Below are 5,186 nucleotides of genomic sequence, written 5' to 3' on the forward strand. Positions count from 1 at the left end.
ATTTAAAATGATAAAATTTATTTTTTAAATAAACATTTAACTCTCTAAATTAAATTTTTCATTTTAAGCTGTTATAAAAAATTCTTACTCTCTTGGACTTATCTTTTTGAGTGAGATTACAGTTCCAATCCCTTTTACTGAATGGGATACCCTTGCAGAGCTTAACATTTAGAAGGTAAATGGCAGCTTTACCGAGCGGGTCTGAACCCCCGTGCTGTCCTCGGCAGGTTAGTTTTGAGGCCGGCCCCCCCGTTTTCTCGCTCGGACGTGGTTTGAGGCACACCATTCCTCCCTGCAAGTTTCAGGCACGATGAGTTGGCTTTTAAAGAGAGAAAGACATTCTTACCGTTTTATGGCCAAGTTTGGAATTTTTATGCAATACTTAGATAGCGCATAAGAACTTCGAGTGCCACAGGCGTCCTGAGAAACATCGGGGGTCAGAAACGGTCCTGGCCCTGCGCGTGCCCGAAGCTTCGGATGCTTCAGAGTCCTTTCCGCCTTCTGTTCTGGGTCCCGGAAGTGTCTCTGCTCCCAGGTGCTGCGCTAGCTCTTCGGTCCCCAGCACGTGCTCCTGTCCCCTGGAGCACTCTCTCCGTCCACCAGGCTGTGGCCTAAGGCGCCACAGACTCCTGTTCACACTGAAAACGTCCACAGGGCTCCTTTTCAGATGGAGAGTCCCCATTCAGGGCACTTTCTGTGACGAGTCCTTTGTCATACGCTACGGCGACAAAAGGATCCCATCCCACAGTTTCGTAACCATCGCAAAACACAGACCTACTCAGTTTTGATAATTTTCTAGCAGCCAGTCCGACCCGCGCTTTAGATGAACCCGTCCGGCGTGTGGTGCATTCACTGAGGGTTTTCTGATCCGAGTGTGTCGGTGCGGAAAGTCAGCGCTGGCTGTGCGGTGCTTGGTGCCAGCCGCGCCTGTGACGCGGGACGAGCCCGGCTGGGGTCCGCCCCACAGACAGCTGCTCCCTCTCACCCACTGACGGTGGTGGCGGAGCGGTTACTGTGCTCGAGGCCTGGACCATGCAGCCACTGTCACGTTCCCTGTGGAAATGGGGCGCCTGCGTGGGTTACGCCTCGAGGGCCCTGCGACGTTGGAACTTGGGGGTTCCCAGTTCTGGGGCTGGGCGGGCGCACTGCTCCTGCAGTCCTGTGGCATGTCTGGGACAGGAAGAGTTATGCTGTCCGGTCCCTGTCTGTCTCCTTTGAAAGCTGCAGCCCCGTCATGAACTTGCTGTTCAGGATACAGGGGAGGGTTTGCTGGCCGAGGCCTGCTCTCCTGCTCCATCGAGGCCACTCACTTCACTGAATGGGGGTGACGGTTCTGCACTGACAGACCCCGCCCCTCCTGGGACAGGAGCCCTGGCGGTCCTTTAGGGTGGGATAGTGTGCGTGGGGACTGAGGGTGACTGGCCAGTTCACTTATAATTGGGCAACTCATGTCTATCTATTTTGCTTACGATTCTCTGACCTCATTTCTTTGATTTCTTCCTTGTTCAAGTGAAGCTCAGGACAAATGAGCAATTATCGAAACCAGAGGGAGTTTGCATTTAAATGAGAGTTAAAGCAATAGCAACCCAGTCTCCGAGTTCTAGAGCCTGGAACTCGGAAGTCGGGGTGTCGGCAAGACCGTGCTCCCCCTGAGGCTCTGGAGGGGCACCATCCTCACCCCCCGGCTTCCAGTGGCTCCTGGCCACCCTCACTTGCAGCCACCCCTCCAGTCTCCCCCTCCCTCACCCCAGGGCCTTCTCCGTGGGTCTCCTCCGTGCTCGCGTGTTCTCGCCTCTCGTCGGAGGGTCACCGATCACTGGATGTAGGACGCCCTCCCCTCTTGATGACCTCCTCCCAACTTAGCCACTTACACACGCGAGGGCCCTAGTTCCAGGTAGGATTTCATTCTGTGGTTCCAGAAGGACATGAATTTTGGGGACCCCTATTGAACCCACTGGTGGTACCATAAGAGAAGATCGTGTTACACCTTGTCGCCTGGGCCCCAACTTTGACTGAAGACCTGAGGCGGAGATGCAGCAAGTCACATACGCACTCACGATGCTTGTGAATGTTAGATGTCGATAACCAGGAGTGAGTGTTGACAGTGACCAACCAACAGAGTTCCAGTGCCCACGCGGTGTTTCGAGTGTGGCTGTCACTAGTCCCAGTCACGGGAAGGACAGCTCCTTCAAGCCCCGTGGAAACTCGCCGTGCCCGCAGCTGTTTGCTGGTCAGGGGAGGGAGCGTGTAACTTCACTGAGTGAACATGTGACACAAAAGCGTCCCCACGTTGGTCGTCCCCAAGCGTCTTGATTCAGTGAAACCTCTTGTGACACTGAGGTCAGTAAAAGGGTGTTGCATGTGTCACCTTGAGCACATTTCCAGACATTTGATGATAGAGCAGCGAACTGTTCCTCCCGTTTGGTTTGGGTTATAGTGTATCTGTTTGAACAGCGGTAGCTGGCGTTGGCCACGTGCACTGGAGACACTGCCCAGCGGGGCAGAGGTCCTGCCGGGGAGCCCGTGTTTGCAGACAGAATGTCCCCGGAGCAGTCAGTGTTAGATATGGGGACAGGGATGGTGCAGGCCATGTGACGGGGGCAAGGGACTTAAAAGGAGTGGCGGGTGAGGGGGTGGGGCTCGCCACTGCTCCAGCCTCAAGGCCCTTGGTTTGGCTTCTCAGTACCTCCTGCTTATTCCTTGGAGGCAGGTCTGTCCCTCATGTTGGTGGGTCCCGGCTGTGACTCCAGCTAGGGTGTGTCACTCTGCAGCTGCCTCTGCTCCCCTGCAGGAGCTTGTGTCTGCAGGAGGACACACCTAGGGGCAGGACCCATGAGGTCTGCAGGAGGACACACCTAGGGGCAGGACCCATGAGGTCTGCAGGAGGACAGACCTAGGGGCAGGGCCCATGAGGACTGGGTGCAGGGGCCCAGGTGGGGTGCCAAGGCCGCATTGGTTAAGGGCCAGTCAGGGCTGGATGACGCAGGCCTCGTGGGTCTGGCTGGCCGGCCCGTCCGAGCTCTTCCCTGGCTTTTATGACACTGTGGGGCAAGGCGCTCGTCACGCACGTCAGCGGTGTGGCCCACTTGACATCGGTCTGTTCTAATGACAACTGTTTTGAGGGTCAGCCATGTCTAAGACCCCCTACTGGACGTTCTGAGAAATGTTGTCAGGACAGATTTCACCCTCTGAGCCCACGGATTTAGTTGGGGGGATAGGACTTGTGTGTGTAATGTCTGAATGACGCGGGGGCGAAGGAGGTTACGAGAGAACTTCAGGTAACTTGTCGGGGGACTCAGAGCCAGGAAGGTCGCTGCAAATCGGGGCGAAGGGAGGGCGAGGGGACCAGGGGCCTTGTGTGGCAGGCAGCTTGCTGGTGGTTTGAAGGGCGAGGAAAACGTGCGTTTGCTGTTGTAGGTAGTGGCTGGCAGGGCCTCCCGTCTGTGCTGCGTTTGCAGCCGTGTTTGTTGGCGGACTGAGCAGAAATAGCTGAGGTGTGTTTGGATTTAGGAGAATAGCAAACACCGTATCGCTTTACATGCAACATCCAGTACCAGCGCCCCTGCCTCAGCCCGAGAGCCCGAAACACGTCTGTATGTATTTCATATGTGCACAGTTCTCTGTTGAGTTTAGCTTGGATGACTCTGCCTTTTCTCCAAATGAGTAACAGGGCCTTGGTGCCGGCTTTTCAGCCGTAACACCGTATGCATTCCAGGAGCAGCCGGGCTTCTGGCAGAAGTAGGGCTAGGACCAGACTGTTGGAGACCCATGCAGCTTGGAAACCAGAGCAAAACATGCGTACATACATGCACACATGCATACATGTGCACACACATACACACACATGCACACACATACACACATACATACACACATGCACACACACATACACACATGCACGCACACACACACACATGCACACACAAACACATGTGCACACACACACAAACACACACATGCACACACATGCACACACATGCACACAGCAGCGAACACACACAAACACATGTGTGTGCGTGCACGCACAGATGCATGCACACATACACACACATGCACACACACATCCACACACAAGCATGTATCTAATAAATAAAGAAGCCTATACAAAATGTGGAGTTCTGTGTTGAGAACGAGGGGTCACAGCTTGTTGGAAGGGCATGAGGCTGCTGGGCATCAAATCTGGAAGGCTTATGTGGCCAATGGCAGAGCGGCATCACCTGAGGCCTGGGCCTGTGCTCCACAACGCCCCAATGCACCCCTCCATACCCCACCATACCTCACCATGCCCCTCTGCACCCCACCATGCCCCACCGTGCCCCTCTGCACCCCACCATGCCTCACCGTGCCCCTCTGTACCCCACCACACCTCACCATGCCCCTCTGCACCCCACCATGCCCCACCGTGCCCCTCTGCACCCCACCATGCCTCACCGTGCCCCTCTGCACCCCACCACACCTCACCATGCCCCTCTGCACCCCACCGTGCCCCACCGTGCCTCTCTGTACCCCACCACACCTCACCATGCCCCTCTGCACCCCACCATGCCCCTCTGCACCCCACCACGCCCCACCGTGCCCCGCCGAGCTCCTCTCCGCTCCACTGTGCCGCTCTGCGCCCCGGGCCTGAACTCTGCCATTGGCGGTCCTCTGCCTGGGCCAAAACATCCCGGGGAATCCCCGTGAACCACAGGACATCGGCGCCAGCCTGGCCTTCCCCGGTTGGCTCGTGGAGGGGGGGCGGCCCGCTGTGGGAGCACCAGCAGGTGGCCTGCAGGGTGGCTTTCTCCAGCGCAGGCGGTCGTTGCTGGTCAGGGCCCCGAGGCGGGCCGCTCCTTGAGGCCAGCTGGCTTTGCCAGTCTCGGGCCCGCTTCGTCCTTGCTCTTAAGATCCGGTGAAGAATGCTCTGGGGTGTTCTGCGCTCGGTGGCCTTGGGACAATGTCAGCTTCACTCCTGCGTTCCCGTGAGTCTCACTCAGACGACGTGGAGAGAGTGGATAATGGTTACAGAATGAGGTCTCCGTTCGGTCCGAGTTGGTTTCAGTAGCTGAAAAGGCAAAGAATATTTGACCTAATTCTTTTCAAAGATTTATAATCCAGCCCCAAATCTGTGAAGGCTCCTCCCTCTCTCTCACTTTGGTCTCTTCTCACCTCTGTCTCTGTCTCCGCCCCCCCCAGCCTTGCTTCTC

This window comes from Pteropus alecto, unplaced genomic scaffold (genome assembly GCF_000325575.1).
Source record: "Pteropus alecto unplaced genomic scaffold, ASM32557v1 scaffold14, whole genome shotgun sequence".
Taxonomy (NCBI): Eukaryota; Metazoa; Chordata; class Mammalia; order Chiroptera; family Pteropodidae; genus Pteropus; species Pteropus alecto.